Source organism: Dipodomys ordii, unplaced genomic scaffold (assembly GCF_000151885.1).
Source record: "Dipodomys ordii isolate 6190 unplaced genomic scaffold, Dord_2.0 Scaffold116, whole genome shotgun sequence".
NCBI classification, from domain to species: Eukaryota; Metazoa; Chordata; class Mammalia; order Rodentia; family Heteromyidae; genus Dipodomys; species Dipodomys ordii.
In genome coordinates this window covers 673,104-690,770 of record NW_012267332.1, presented here as the reverse complement: position 1 = coordinate 690,770, position 17,667 = coordinate 673,104, and the positions used below count along the sequence as shown (strand labels likewise).

The following is a 17,667-nucleotide window of genomic DNA, read 5'->3' as shown; positions in this document are numbered from 1 at the left end:
CATAAACAATTCTGAATAAAAGAAATAACAGTGGAAGAAATCACAGTACTGCCTTTGAATTATACTGCAGAGCCATAGTAACAAACACAGCATGGTCTGGTACAAAAACAGACCTGAAGACCAATGGAAGAGAATGGAAGCCCAAGGAATAAAACTAATGATATTCAACTAATTTTTGGCAATGAGTCAAAACATACAGGGGAAAAAGACAACTTCTTTAATGATTGATTATCAACATGTAGAAGGTCATAATCAAACTCCTACCTCTTGCCTTGTAAAAAAAATCAACTCCAAATGGATCAAAAATTCCAAAGGAGGATGTGAAAGCTTAAACTAATTACAAGAAAGCATAGACAACACATTGGAAGAGACTATATCAAATTAAAATGTTTTTGCATAGCAAAAGAAATAATTACCAGAACCAAGAAATAAACACTGGTTGAGAAAGAATCTTGATCTTTTAACAGATGAAGGATTAATATGCAGAATTTACTTAGGATTCAAAAATAAACAGCTAAAGATAAAAAAATCCAGTTAATAATTATCAAGTGAATTAAACTGACAATTCTCAGAAGAAATACAAATGGCTAACAAACACCTTAAGAAATGTTCAATATACTTAGCCATAAATGAAATGCAGATCAAGACTACAATAATATTCTATATCACCTGAAGAAAACAAGCAAGATTGATGGCAAGTACACAAAGAAAGAATCCATCTTTAAATATTTAGTTTAAATTGGAGCTTTATATTCTTTTTTAATATTTAATTTTATTGTAAAGGTGATATACAGAGGAAGTTACTGTTACATATGTAAGGTAATGAGGATTTTTCTTGTCGAACATTGTTACTCTCTCCATTGCTTTTCTCCCACTTTTGCTCCCTCATTCTTCCCAAGTTGTAAAGTTCATTTCCAACAGTGTCTTTTGAGTATCGCTGTTGCATTGTTTCAATCTTTTTCTTTTGTCTCACCTTTTTGTTGTTCCCCTTTCCCAAATCAAAAACATATATACAAGACACAGGGTACCAAAATCAAAAACAGTGACAACAGGGAACAAACCAAAGGGGAAAAAACGAAAGAAAAAAAGAAATAACTTCACATAGTGCATTAAACACAACAACAAAGAAAAATCTCTTGTTTCTATTTCTTGGAGCTCATTTTGACAAGCATCATTTTATATGATTTTATGCACATAGCTATTGAGCCTTTGAGATCTTTCACTAGGATTATCCTAGACATATATTAATTATTAGAAATTAGGAAAAGCATGGAACATATGTTTCACTTAATATGATTTTTTTCCAGGGCAATGTCATTCTTTCTGTTGGAAGCCTAGAGTTCCATTGTGTTTGTATACCACATTTTCTTGATCCATTCATCTATTGAGGGACATCTGGATTGGTTCCATGTCTTAGCTATGACAAAAAGGAACATAGTTGTGCTAGTGGCTTTAGTGTGGCCTTGTTTGTGCTTGTTTGGGTAAATGCCCAGGAGTGGGATTGCTGGATCATAGGGTGGTTCTGTCTAGTCTTTTGAGGAACTGGAGCTTTATTTTCTAAGAAAACTTTCCTGTTTTTAATTTTATAATCTTTTTCTTTCACATTCTTTTATCATCAATAAAATAATATGTACGAAGTTGTCCCATTTTGACATGTCTATATATGTATACATTATAATTTAGTCAAACTCACCCCTTCTATTACTCTTGCTCATTCTTCCTTCTCCTTCTCCAGACCAATCTTGATAAACTTCATTATTCCATTTTCACAGTCTCCATAAAGTATTTCAATCCATTCTTCTACAATATAATGAGACTGATTCTACAATATATGATTATAAAACTTTTAAATTAAAAAAAAACTTTTAAATTCATTTTAATATTACTTGTTTCTTGATGTTCTCTGATTATTACCATGCTTGAATTCTCATTTCTTTCCTTATTAGGATTTTATGTTTGGAATAGAGAGGCATATTTGACTTCTTCCAAGCTTTCTCAGAGCAATGGTACTTTCCATTATTAACCCCGAAGTCCTGAGATCTCTTTGTATTTATGCTTCTAGGATTGAACTGTGTATCATACAGAGAAACAAAACTTCCTAGCTAAGCAGAACACTCAACTAACCAAAGTAAGTCGTTTCTGCTTGCCTTTATTAGATTGGCATCATTTCTGTGATCTAGTGTTCATTGCTAGCTGGCTTTAAAATTTACAATAGATTAACTGGTGCTTTTTAATATATATTTACTTTATATAAAACCTTTTCATAAAAGCAAGCAGTAAAGTTACCATAGAAGAGCAGTGTTCACTTTTTGAAAGCTGTTTGTATTTGCTGAAAGAGCCACCTCCTGGCTGGATTTTGCACTGGAGCCAATAGAATCATTCATCAAAAGTTTGGCAAGATCAACTAGGATTTCTAGGATAGCTTCAATCAGAGAGTACAAAGCATAAAATTAAAAATTAATGCTAAAATATTTATTTATAATGGCATTTGATGCAAAATGAAACTCGGGCCTCCTTCCTATGCCTCAGCCCTACTTGTGACAAACTGATCCTTGTATCTTGGCTATGATTCTATCCTCTGTCCTTAAAATGCTACAAAAGTGTTCAGAAATTCCATGTTATAATATATATGAGAAAGCCTAACACAGGTAGAATTTTTAATTGGATCAGTTATGATTATTAATAACCAAATGCTTGTATGTTTGACATTCATATGGTAGAGTCTGAGTCTTAGGAGACCTATTTGGCAGTCATCACTTCTTCCCTCAATAATGAATCTTCTGTGTAGTCTACCCCAGCAGCAGGACAGCCTCCATGCCATGCACTTACGTCCTTCCTCCTCTGACTTTCAGAAAGCTTGCCTTCCAGTCATCCTAAATCAGTGACTGTTTCTTTTTCTTGGATGATTTAAATAATTTCCTTGATATTTTCTTTAGCACCTCTCTTCATTGCTTCAGGATTAAAAATACATTCTCAAAGTTCAATGATCAGAAATTTCCTGTAGCCTACTGTCCTACCTTCTATTCTACGATTTCTTCCTCATAGTAGGAAAATAAGAAATAAAAGCAAGAAACCAGGAAGGAACCATGTACTCATTTATGGAGGTATAAAATGGCCTTAAGAAAAGAATGCCTAAGGCATATGAGGTTAACATCTATGAAACATTAATTTTGAGCCACAGGTTGCCCTCATTCCCCACTCCCAATCATGCTCATATTTATTTTTGGAATATTGTTTGAACATTTGTTAGGAGTTAGATACTGTAGATACTGTTCTCAACAATGATGATATAGAAATAAACTAAAGAACCTTGCTCTTAAGGATGTATAGTCAAGTGATAGAAAATAACAGTTGAAAAATAAAAGTAATGAAATTGGAAACTATAGTAACTAGCTATAGAAAAAAAGTGTCCTGGTAAAAAAAAATAACCAAAAGGCTCATGGAATGGGTAATCAAGAAGATCCTCTCTGAATAAATGACATTTAGAATCTGAAGAATAATAAAGGTTTAGGCTTGTCATGAAAGGGAAGGTAGAAAATAAACATATCATAGAAGGGGACAAAGGCCCAAACTTTTAAGAATCTTGGCCACAGTGAAATAAGGAAAAAATGGAATGATAAGAGGTTGAAAATATTATTAGAGGGTAGAACAACGATTTGGTCAAAATGATAATGGCATGAAATATATTACCTGTTCATCCATTCACATTCATTCATACAAAATTATTGAAAACCTTCTAAGTACAAGGCACTAGAGACACAATCACAAATATAAAATTTCAATGATTTGTTATCTTGTTTGTACTGGGATTTCAACATAGTTCTCAAGCTTGTTAGATAGGTGACCAATTTTTTTGGCTTTGGTTATTTGTAACATTTTACTGTTTCTACTGGAACTGAATTAATTTCCTGAAAATATGTTATATTATTAAGAAACAACAGATAATTACTCAAAGACTGCATGAAATACAGGTCAAGTTGTAGCACACCAATTTCCTTTGTTACAGTTAAACAATGAGATCTATACATACAAAAGTATTTAAATGTATAAAACAAATCAGTAGATCTTGGAAAATACTTATCCTTTCGTTGTTGTTGTTGGTCATAGAGCTTGAACTCAGGGCTTGGGCTCTGTCCCTGGGCTTTTTTGTTTCAGGTCAGTGCTCTACCACTTTGAGTCACAGCTCCAGTGGAAATAAGAATCTCAGGGACTTTTCTGCCTGGGCTGGCTTTGAACTGTGATTCTCAGATCTAAGCCTCATGAGTAGCTAGGATTACAGGCATGAGCCAACAGCACCAGGCCAGAAAATACTTATTAAATGTTGACTTTCCAAGATGATTCAAACTCTAATGTAAATTTAGTCAAACTTCTAAGTTTTCAGGTGTTTTCTGATATACCTGAGAAGAGGAGAGTATGGAAACCATGCAATCAAAAGGTAACAATGCACTGGAAAAATGTACAAAAATGATGGTACTGTTAAACACTCACATGTACATACATGTGTATTTAATATGGACACACATTTGAAGATAAGAGAAAAAGAAAATATTATCCCTTTGTGTAGATTATAAACCTGCAGAACTTAATACTGGAGACTTTCAATATATACTCTAGGGGCTGGGAAGGTGGCTCAGTGGTAGAGTGCCTGCATTGCTTGCATGAGGCCCTGGGTTCGATTCTTCAGCACCACATAAGCAGAAGTGGCTCTGTGGCTTAAGTGGTAGAGTGCTAGCCTTGAGCTGAAGAGCTGAGGTTCAGTGCCCAGGCCCAGAGTTCAAGCCCCATGACCTGAAAAAAAATACTCCAGATCTAATAAGTTGTAAGAAATGATTAGAGAAAAGAAAAATATAAGATTAGCCATCCTCTGCTAATAAACTCAAATGTCTAAGTAAAATATATTTCTTTTGTTACACTAATTCATTTTTAGTTTTTCTTATTTTAAGTTTTCATTCTACAAAACTCTAAAATTTTGTTAATGTAGATAGGAGAGGAAGGAAGAAGGACAAAGGAAAAAGGAGAAGAAAGAGGAGACAGAAAAGAAAGAAGCCATAATATCCTCTACAACAAAAAAATCTTCTTATACATTTTCCATTTTGTTCTCTAGACTTTGTGAAGGCATGCAAAAACAGAAGACTGCTCATGTGCTTCTTAATTATAGAATTCTTTTCTCACTCAGCAATATACAATAATATCGATAAGTTAATATTAACAATCCAAATAGCATATATGTATATATGTCATACATAGTAAGAATTAAATCTTGAAAGGAACATATTATACAAATATAACTTTTTTCAGTACAAACCAGGATGTTTATGTCTAAACTAGGTAAATGACAGACTACAGAAGAACTTTGTAAAGAAGTTCTTTACAGTTTAACATTAAGTATACTCACAGAATTCTTTCTTCTGGAGTTTTTGCATTTCTGTTACACAGTGACATTGAAGGTATATTGGGAAACAAATACTAGGCTTAAGGATTTTAATGGACTAAAAGATACCGATAGTTTGATATTTACTTTCTCTTCTAGTCTGTACCTCACTAAACATACTAGCTCTATTAGGTTTTTCCATTTCTGTGGCTACTTTATTGGCTCAGTTAGTAGCTTACTAGCTCTTATTCATAACTGAAAGATTTCAACATGAAAAATTTGACTTTCAGTGCTGTCCTTAATGTTTCTTTTCATAAAGGTATTTTTTCAGGGCTTTAAAGGAAGCTTTTTAAAGTTAACATTCAGGAGAAATGTATAACAAACAAAGAATAAAGTCATTTGCTACCACAAGCAATTCAGTTGGACATGCTTTTCTAGGTCTTGTGTGTTCACATAATGATCCGCTGGGCTTGACCTCATAGATAGTTATAAGAGCTGTATATTAGTATATTATTCATTTGTGTGAAAAATATTTTGTATAAACTTAGCCAGCATGTTGTTTGCTTTCTATTTTAAACTACATATTTACATAGGGTCATTTCAAATATATTGTTATTATATCAACCACTAGTTAAATTTGTATATCTATCATTTCTTTTCACATCTCAACAACACACACAGCTTTTATGTAAAATGGTATTTTTCAATGTCAAGGTCAGATAAACAATAACCTATAATTTCTTCTACTAGTCTATGGTTTCACTGTTACAGATGCTTTGGTTTACATAAAATAGTAATGTAGAAATTAAAATAGTGGCATAAAATCATAATGAAAAAATGATTTTGACATCTAAAATTAGTATACTCAATGACCACATTTAATTTTATATCTACAATACTATTGCACATGATAAACACTATTCCCCCTCCTATAACTAATGTAAGTTAAGACAATAAAAGTAAAAGTAAAATAAGCCAGGTGCTAGTGACTCACACCTGTAATCCTAGCTATTCAGGAGGCTGAGATCTTAAGATCTTAGTTTGAAGCCAGCCCAAGCAGGAAAGTCCATGAGACTCCTATCTCCAATTAGCCACCAAAAATTCAGAAGTGGAACCTTGAGCACAAAAGCTCAGGGACAGCACCTAGAAACTTAGTTCAAGACCAAGAACTCACACACACAAAAATGTAAAGTAAAATAATTTGAAACTAAAATAAACTAAGGAGAAATAAAATAAACTTCAAAAGCAAAATAAAGACCACAGGACTTGAAAAGTAAAAATGAAATTCCTTCTGGGAGCCAGTAGCTCATGCCTGAAATCCTAGGTAAAATCTGGGGGCAGAGATCTGAGGATCCTCAGTTAGAAGCCAACCCAGGCAGGAAAGTTCATGAGAATTTTATCTTCAATAAACTACCCAAAATGCTGGAAGTGGCATTTGGCTCAAGTGGTAGTGTACTATTCTTGAGCAAAAGCAGCTCAGGGGCAGTGCCCAAGCCGAGAGTTCAAGCCACAAGATGAAAGAAAGAAAGAAAGAAAGAAAGAAAGAAAGAAAGAAAGAAAGAAAGAAAGAAAGAAAGAAAGAAAGAGGGACAAAGAGAAAGAAAGAAAGAGAGAGAGGGAGAAAGAGAAAGAAAGAAAGAGAAAGAGAGAGAAAGAGGGAGGGAGGGAGGACAGAAGGAAGGAAGGTAGGAAGGAAAGAAGGAAGGAAGGAAGGAGGGAAGGAAGGAAGGAAGGAAGGAAAAAAGAGAAAGAAAGAAAAGAAAGAGAAAGAAATTCCTATGTAATTTACCTAACATAAACTTAATTAGTGCATTCCTTATAGTCAGATCTATTTTTCAGTTTAATTAATATCTTTTTTGGGGGGGAGGGGCCCGGTCTTTGGGCCTGAACTCTGGGCCTGTGTGTTGTCCCTCAGCTCTTCAACTCAAGGCTACCGCTCTGCCACTTGAGCCACAGCGCCACTTCCAGCTTTTTTCTTTTTGCTTATGTGGTACAGAGAAATCGAACCCAGAGCCTCATGCATGCAAGGCAAGCACTCTACCACTGAGCCACCTTCCCAGCCCCTTTAATTAATATCTTAAAAACACTTTTATGGAAAGATTTCTACTAGTGCAAGAAAAAAAGCTCCATACAGATAAAGGTATAATTATGCACCCCAACTTTCTTTTTTGTTTTATTTTTTGCAATATTTTTATTTATTTTATTTTTCTACGCCCTGCCTTCCATTCCCCCCCTCCCTGCCAAAGTTGTAAAGTTCATTTTTTGACATAATGTCTTGTACATCTCATTGTTGCAATGGATCCACCTGTATCCCTATTCAAACAATTTGTTTTTGCCCTTCCCTTCCACAAATTATACCAACATCAAATACAGTGAAAACAGGGGTTATATATACCATAGGTGAGGGACATACAAAGTAACAAAGAAATATCTTGTAAATATCTTAGAAACAATAGCAAGAAAGAAAAACCATTTGAGTCCTTATCTTGGGGTTCATTTCACCTAACATCAACTTATCTGACCTTTTCTGCTTGTCTCAGACATATACTAGTAATTGCAAATAAGGTAAACCATGGGACCTATGTATCTTTGGGCCTGGCTTACTTCACTTAATATAATTTTTCCAAGTCTTTCTATTTCCTTACAAATGGGGCAATGCCATTCTTTCTGATTCTGTTAGTTTTATTTTGTACTAAGAAATACTAAGGATAAGATAGGGTTTGATGCAAAGAGACAGAGAATGGCACCTTAACTTTCAAATGTCAGTTCTGGTAATCAGATGCATTTTATTCAGGTGTCAGATAGATAGATAGATAGATAGAAAATTGATCATGCTATTTTGCCCAGGAACTTGCCAAGTTGAAATGTCTATTAACAGAAAACATTTGAGTTTCTTAAATTCTATTTCCTCAATCTTATTTAATTTGTTCAATTTTACTTTTAAATATATCTACATTGAGAAATTCAATTTTAAAAAAGAAAATGCAATGGTAGAATGAGCAAGTGGAGAGGAAGTTCATATTTTTTATTTTTATTTATAGAAATGCAAGTTTACTGTAGATTTTAAAGTTACTCTTACAAACTTGAACATTGTTTTTAAACAAAAATAGCAATTTCCTTTAATATCTAATTTCTACTCAGAGTACAAAAGCAGTAATACATGCTCCCTGATGAACATGAAAATTTCATGGGAAACTTGCCAGGTATAAAAAGCAGTTTCCCAAGTCTAGTTCTTTCCAAATACACACTTTTTTTTCAAAGTTTTAAATCAGAAAGGAAGAGAGAATACCACTCCTTTCCCACATTCCTCCTTGATCCTCCCCAAATGGTGGAAATATAAATCTTGTCCTTTTCCAAGACATTTTATATTACAAGGTCACATTTATTAGTGGAGTCATTTTTCTTATGTTTTTTCCTTCCATGTGGCTGAAATAAAAGGGCCAGGGGGATTCTTAATTTTCTTCTAAAATGACTACTCAAAATCTTTTTCTACAATCTCTATTATCCCATGTGTCCCACTGTAAGATTCATAAAATCCCAAGACTGATATTTCCTAACTAGATTCCTAATAAAATAATGAGAATTTATATTTAATGCCATGGAGCTGATGCTTTGAGGAATTTGAGCTAAATCTAGAATGTAAGTTGTTTTCTTTTTCTTACATGTTGTTTATAGAAACTCTATTTTTCTACTGGTCCTTGAGCTTGAACTCAGGCCCTGGGTTCTATCCTTGAGCTTACTTTTGCTCATTGCAAGTGCTCTACCACTTGAGCCACAGCTCTACTTCTGGATTTTTGATAGTTAACTGGAGATCCAAATCTCACAGATTTTCCTACCTAGTCTGGAGTTCAACTTCTATCCTCAGATCTCAGCCTCATACCTCATAAATGTATGAGTCACAAAAGGCTGGTGTACTTATTATTTTGTAGCAAATGAAAGTCATTCTAGTCTTACTCTTGTAGTGGGTATTTGAAAATACAATTTTTTATATCAAATTCAAATAAAAAATAGAATCTTTTTATAGACTTTATATGATGAAGATGTATCATCTTTCTGCTTTTATGTCATGTGTCTTTTGAGACTTATTTTTGACATTGACATGAAGTTTCATAATCATATTCATATTTAAACATTACCTTTTTATGGTTACAAATTTTTAGGGTTTTACAACTTTTCTATTTAGTCATTGTTTGAATTCTTTATTCTGCTTCAAGTTTTACTTGATTTAAGTTATCTTCCTGTAGTGATGAAGTTGTAGATGATTTGATACTTCCTTTCGTTTTCCCTCATAGTAAATAACAATCTTTCTCATATAGAAAACATAGACTATAATTTCTTTTCCCTAAAATCTTTTTTTTTTGGGGGGGTCCAGTTGTGAGCCTGAACTCTGGGTCTGGGCGCTGTCCCTCAGCTCTTCAGCTCAAGGCTAGCGCTCTACCACTTGAGCCACAGCGCCACTTCTGGCTTTTTTCTTTTTGCTTATGTGCTGCTGAGGAATCAAACCCAGGGCCTCATGCATGCAAGGCAAGCGCTCTACCACTGAGCCACCTTCCCAGCCCTCCCTAAAATCTTTTATAACTTGCTCTATTATCTTTCCAGAAGTGGGATTACTAGGTTAAAGAATATAAACATTAGCCGGGCACCAGTGGCTCATGCCTGTAATCCTAGCTACTCAGGAGGCTGAGATCTGAGGATCATGGTTCAAAGCCAGCCCAGGCAGGAAAGTCAATGAAGCTCTTATGTCCAATAAACCATCAGAAAACTGGGAGTGGCTTGGTAGCTCAAGTGGTAGAGCACTAGCCTTGAGCTGAATTGCTGAGGGATAGCACTGAGGCCCAGAATTCAAGCCCCATGATCAACAACAACCATAACATTATATATATATATATATATATATATATATATATATATATATATATATATATATATATATATATATATATAAACATTTATAAAACTTTTACAACCTCTTGGAAAGATTATTTGTATTTGCAATTTGCATTTATACCAATACTATATTAATACATGAGTTTTACCACTTTCTTGCTAATGTTAGCTAAGGTTGTAGTTTTGATCATATTTTTCAGATTTTTTTAATGCCTGTTATATACTATTAAAGCTTTTCATTAACTTTAATTTTTGCATTTCCTCAGAAATTGTTTATTTCATCAATATTTTTGTTTTGTTAGCATAGTTCTATGTACATGATTTCAAATTAATTTTTTGTGATTCTATTTCTTTTTTTGTGTCTGTGCAAATTTGTTCTTTTATTCTCTTACTTTCTTTTATTTTTATTGCCATTTGATTTCTCAAATAGTTGTAGACTTTATTGAGTGTTTTAACTAATAAGCTCTTGAAATTACCACCTGATTACTTATTATAAATCTTCTTAATCTTTGTTTTGCTTTTTTAAAATTATTTCCACCTTTGTATATTACTTGGCATGCCTTTGTATTTTGTAATAATCCTTTGAGTTTGTTTACTTTATGTTAATGTGACTTTGCTTTTTTCCTCTTGTCTTGAGAACACAGTGGTGTTCTTATTGTTTATGATTACAGTTTTAACTTTTGTTTTGATGTAATAATAACACAAAATTGTGTGTGTGTGTGTGTGTGTGTGAACACTCACATGTGTGTGTGCACAGTCCTGGGCCTTGAACTCAGGGCCTAGATGTTGTCCCTGAGCTTTTTTGCTTGAGGCTAATGCTCTAACACTTGATCAAAGCTCAACTTGTGACTTTTTTGGTGCTTAATTGGAGACAAGAGTTTCACAAACTTTCCTGCCCAGGCTGGCTTTGTACCGTGATCCTCAGGTATCAGCTTCTTGAGTACTTTGGATTATAGGAGTGAGCTACCAGTGTTGGGCTTAACACAAGATTATTAAGTGACTTTAGTTTCTAGTTTTTAATACAAGTTTATTATAGACTACAAAATATCTTTAAGCATTTTCTTTGGGATCTTATGATAATAAGTGCTAGTGAATGTTTTACTTATGCTTGAAAAAGTTATATCTTATCATTTATTATGGGTACACATAAAAGAGAATAAGATAAACATTGAATTCATGTGTTTATATGAATAATTCATGAACTATGAAAATAAGTAGAGTACATAACTTAATCCCCAAGTTTCAATAATTAACAAAAATATTTCTTTCATTTAACCTACTTCATTTGCAAAACTAAAAAAATTAAAAAACACACACAAAGTTATATTTCCTCATTAAACAATAACATGGAAGGTACAGTTTCTATTGAGCAGGCACAAGTTCAAATAAAATAATTACCTCGCCTTAATTTTTCCTTTAGCACATATTACAGCTAATTCCTGGTTTTGTTTAAGCCCATAGGATGAATTAGGATATGGGACTACGATTGCCATTTTTAATAAACTGCTTTGTTAAATGGCAACTCCTTTGTACAATTACTTAAAGATAACTAAAATATTTTCAATATATTTTTATTGTAAAGGTACTGTACAAAGTGGTTACAGTTACATGAGTAAGGTAATGAGTACATTTCCTATTAACATTGTTACCCCCTCCTTTGTTTTTTCCCAGATCATTCCTTTCCTCCCCTCATCCCAACCTCCTCCTTCCCCGCCCAAGCTGTGAAGTACGTTTTCAACATAGTGTCTTGTGTATCTCATTGTTACAATGGGTCAACCTGTATTCTTATTTCACCATTTTGTTATCCTTCCCCTCCCCAAATTAGAAAAATGTAGGGCACTGGAATCAAAATATTTATGTTTCCATCTTTAACGTCTCTGTTTCAAAAATACATTAACAGCTAGATGCTGGTGGTTCACACCTACAATCCTAGCTGCTTAGGAGGCTGAGATCTGAGGATCGAGGTTCGAAGCCAGCTGGGGCAGGAAAGTCCATGAGACACTTATCTCCAATAAACCACCAGAAAGCCAGAAGTGGCACTGTGGCTCAAGTGGTAGAGCGCTAACCTTGAGCTGAAAAGCTGAGGGCAGCGGTCAGGCCCAGAGTTCAAACCCCATGATGGACCAAAAAAATACCCTAACATTTATATTCTATTTTGTGACCATACTGCCCCATTCTATTTACACTTCAGTATTTATTGTCATTTACCACCTATTATCAGGTATCAAACTCCAATTCTTCAGGATTTTATAAATCCTTACTCCATCAGATTCAGTTTTTGAGTAAAGTTTTGTTATTGTTTGTTCATTTTAAAGTCTGTAAGACAAGTTGTAATGTCTCAAAACAAGGGAGCAGAGCAGACTGAATATGTGCCCTCACCATCTAAGGGATTCCAAAAAGGCTCCAGGAAAGCACTCATTTATCTTTCTCCTAACTTGAAAGTCAGATGGGATATAAGCAGACTGTGTATGTAAAAGTTGTAAAGCAACTACAGACTCACAGCTACTTAGAGTCAAAGATTATGAATGAAGTCAATAAAAAACCCTGGGGATAAAATATTGAGGAAATTAGGACTCTCTCAAGTAACCATGTACACAACAGCTTAGTGAAATATGCATATGCCCAGGACACGCATTCTCATTCACACAAGACCTTAGAACATGTTATACTTTCTAATTGGGTTGATTGCTGGGCTCAGAGAAAATCTAGATACATTTTAAGAGTATCAAAGAACAGAGAATATCCTCAGATACAGAGAGCTCCTGGCAATCCAGGAAACCTCTGTCAAAACGTTAGTTGAAAATAAGCTAAAAGAACAGAGACTTTGGTAATAACACATGGGAGGAAATAGTCTTTCCAAAAATATTTTTGTAGTCTCAACAAATGGTCCATAACATCCTTTAACGATAAAAAAATCAAATCTTGAGAAGGGAAAGAATTTTATTTCAATATGTACCATATTATAATTATTAAAACTCAATTTTCAAAAAAATCATGATGCATACAAAACTAGGAAAACATAGCACAAGATAATACTGTAAGTTGACAAGCATTAACCCTAAGGAAGTAAAGTCACAGAACTTAGAAAAAAAACTTTAAAACAGTGGTCTTAGGTTGTGCTCAGTGGAACACATTATAATTTCAGTTATTGTGAAGCTGAGATTTAAGCGATTGTAGTTTGATGCCAGCCTGGACAAACACTATGAGACCCTATCTGAAAAATAGCCTACTGAAAAAATGAACAGAGAATCTATGCTCAAGTGATAGATCATTGCTTAACAATCACAACGCTTTTAGTTCAAATCCCAATACTACTCAAAACAAAGCAAAAACATCTATCTTAAGTACACTTAACAAAGCTAACAGAACATTAAAGTAAAAAAAAACACTAAAGGAATTCAATGTGTAAGGAAAATGAGGACACTAGCCAACAAAAGACAAAAGCTATAAAAAAGATTGCATAAAAGTTCTAGAGCAGACTAAAAGTAACTAAGAAAATTTCATTGGGGATCTGAGCAGCATTAAAACCCCAAAACACAATATCCACCTGAAGGACCTCTTCTGCATGGGGAATCCCTGTGCTGATTTCATGGCTACTCACAGTTCGTGGTGGCCACCCTACAGCAGCTAAAGTGGTTGGATGGTCGAGAAATAGAGTATTCAGAAAGGATTCTGGCATTTCAGGACTATCCAGCAATTGAACAGCAAATCAGAGAGCAGAACCAAGCTTACTCCTTCAAAAGAGCCAATCTGTTTTCACCGTATTTGATGTAGGTATAATTTGTAGAGGGGAAGGTGGACCCATTGCAACAATGAGATGTACAAGAGGTTATGTGGAAAAACGAACTTTACCACTTTGGCGTGGTGGGGGTCAGGGGGATGGGGTGGAGGGAGATGGGAAGGGATGGGAAGGGGAAACAAAGGAGGAAGCAACAATGCTTGATAAGAAATGTACTCATTACCTTGCTCATGTAATTTTAACCCATCTGTATGGTATTTTCACAATAAAAAATACTTTAAAAAAAGAAAGAGGAGGAATAGAAGAAAGTTGAAGAAGATCCTGAAAAGGAAAACGACAGAGATGCAGCCCTGGTTTTGATGAGCATTGGCACACAGACATCCCTCCTGCTCTCCCATCTTCTACTGAGAGCCAAGGCTATGTGCAGGCACCAGAAATGGAAGAAGGGCAACAAAACACTAAGAAATCAGATGAAAGTAAAGAAGACCTAGCATTCTGGAATAAACCACCTGTGTTTACACCTGAATCTAGATTGGAAACTCTTAGACATGTAGAAAAACAATGGAAAGCCCAAGAGAAATTAAGTGACAAAAGGAAGGCAGTGAAACTGCCCCAGATTTTGGTCACTGAGGATGGGAAGGCCTTGAATGTCAATGCACCCAAGCTTGACCTTTCTTTGAAAGATGATGAAAAACATAACCAAATCATTCTGGACCTGCCCATCTATAGGTATATGGATGCCTCTTTAATCGAGGTTGATGTGCAGTCAACTTATGTCCAAATAGTGGTCAGAGGGAAGCCATTTCAGCTCATCCTTCCAGTAGAAGTCAAGCCAGACAATATCCCTGCTAAAAAGTCTCAGACTATGGGACATCTGGTGATCTGCATGCCCAAAGTGAAAGAAGTGATCACAGATGGTAGACGAGCATACAAATACGTGAAAACCCCACTGAAAGAAGCTGAGAACAAACTTAAGCAAGCAAACTGAGAAACTAGAAGTTGATCCAAGCAAGCATTCATGCCCTGATATAACTACCATAGTTCAATAAAATCAGCATGCATCCAGAAGGTTGAGATATGAACCCAAAATTACACCTGATGGGGAACATCCAGACTTTGAAGATAACCCTGAAGTGCCTCCACTGATTTGAAATCACATGCTACATTGCTATGGTTGTGACCCATTAAGCCCCACATTTATCAATGTGAAGAATAAACATATAATATTTATGGAACAAACACAGGATTATCTATTATTATTAATACTTTATTGTACAAAGTCTTACTTTGTATAGTAATTATCTTGAGTTTGAAATTAAAGTGTACACCTTAAAAAATAAAAAAATCACTAAACAAAATAAACAGAAGATTGAGAAGGCAAACAAGGTAATCATTGACTTAAAAGGTAATTAAAATGATCATGCCTAAGTAGTAAAAGGAAAATTAAAAAAAATGTGATCAAGAACTAAGAAAATTCTGAAACACTACAAGGAACTCCCAAATACACAAAACTTTATCTCCAAAATCACCAGAAAAAAATAGAGCTAGAGCCGTGACTCACAAGCACAGAACAAGCACAGAAATCAAGACACTGAGTTCAAACCCCGGGATCAGCCAAAAAAGTATATAGTTAGAAAGTACAAAATGTTAGTAGAATGCCTAGCTAGGGAAATAAGACAAGATGCAAACATAAATGGGATCCAAATTGGAAAAGATGAAGTAAAACTCTCCCTCTTTGCAGATGATATGCTCTTGTAGGTATAAAATACCTAGGAGTTAACTAAAGAAGTGAAGGAACTCTATGACTAAAACTTTAAAAATGTGAAAAAGGAAATTAAAGCAGAACTAAGGAAGTGGAAAAACCTCCCATGCTCCTGGATTGGGAGGATTAACATCATGAAAATGGCAATACTGCCAAAGGCTATCTACAAATTCAATGTGATACCTATCAATATCCCAATCTCATTCTTCAATGAAATAGAAGAAGCAATCCAAAAATTCATATGGAACAATAAAAGACCCCAAGTAGCAAAAACGATCCTTAGCAGAAACAACAGTGCTGGAGGAATATAAATAACAGATTTCAAACTCTACTACAAAGTCCTAGTAATAAAAACAGCTTGGTACTGTCACAAGAACAGACATGAGGATCAATGGAATAGAACTGAAGACCCAGAAATGAGCCCACAGACCTATAGCCACCTAATTTTTGACAAAGGAACTAAAGAAATAGAATGGAAGAAAGACAGCCTTTTCAGCAAATGGTGCTGGCAAAATTGGTTAAACGCCTGTAGAAAAATAAAGCTACATCCGTATTTATCACCTTGAACCAGAATCAACTCCAAATGGACCAAAGACCTTGAAACAAAAGCAGACACCATGAAAACATTAAAGAAAGGAATAGGAGAAACTATAGGGCTCCTTGGCACAGGCCAAAATTTTCTTAGTAGAAACCCAGAAACACAACAAATCAGAAAAGGTTGGACAAATGGGATTGCATAAAACTTCAGGGCTTCTGCATGGCAAAGGGCATAGCTATCAAGATCAATAGAAAGCCCATGAACTGGGAGAAGATCTTCACTAGCCATAAAATGGACAAGGGTCTTATATCTAAAATGTACTCAGAAATCAAAAAATTAAATCCCAACAACAAATCCTCAAAGAAACAACTGCCCAATAAATAAGTGGGCTAAAGACTAAATGAGAGACTTCTCTGAAGAGGAAATAAGAATGGCCATTAGACATGTGAAGAAATTCTTATTGTCTCTAGCTATAAAAGAAATGAAAATCAAGACAACATTGACAGATGCCCCTCAGTAGATGAATGGATCAAGAAAATGTGATATCTATCTGTGTGTCTATCTATCTATCTATCTATCTATCTATCTATCTATCTATCTATCTATCGGAATTCTATGCCTCCATCAGAAAGAATGACATTGCCCCAATTGTTAGGAAATTGAAAGACTTAGAAAAAATTATACTAAGTGAAGTAAGCCAGGCCCAAAGAAACATAGGTCCCATGGTTTCCCTTATTTGCAACAACTAGTATAAGTCTAGTGCAAGGAGAAAGGGTCAAAAGCTATGTACATATGACCATATAAGATGATGTTAAGTGAAAGGAAACCCAAGATAGGGACACAAATGCTTTTTTTCCTTCTTGCTATTGTTTTTAACATACTTATATTGCACTATGTGATTCTTTTGTTTCTTTTGTATGTTCTTCTCCCAAAGTATAACTCCTGTTTTCAGTGTATCTGATTCTGGTGTCCTGAATCTTGTATATACATTTTTATAATTTGGGGAGGGGAAGGGATATAACAAAATACTGAAATAAAGATACAGGTTGACCCATTGTAACAGTGAGATGTATGACACTATGTTGAAAATGAACTTTACAATTTCAGGGAGGGGAGGGAGGAATTGGGGATGTTGGGAAGGAAGGGATAGTAGAGGAAAAACAAAGGAGGAGGTAACAATGCTTGATAGGTAATGTATTCATTTCCCTACTCATATAACTGTAACCCCTCAGTACAGTATTTTTACAATAAAAATATATATGGATAAGAAAAAAGCATAAAATATTATTAAGACAACCACAAAACTAATAATAATAATATCTCTATCAGGGATTATTCTAATATAAGTGGATCACAGTCTCCATTAAGTA

At 34.6% G+C, this 17,667-nt stretch overlaps 1 pseudogene; it reads left to right on the top strand.

Annotated features, from left to right (window-relative positions):
- Window positions 1–8,531: 8,531 nt before the first annotated feature.
- LOC105995201 lies at window positions 8,532–15,148 on the top strand (annotated as a pseudogene).
- Window positions 15,149–17,667: the final 2,519 nt, after the last annotated feature.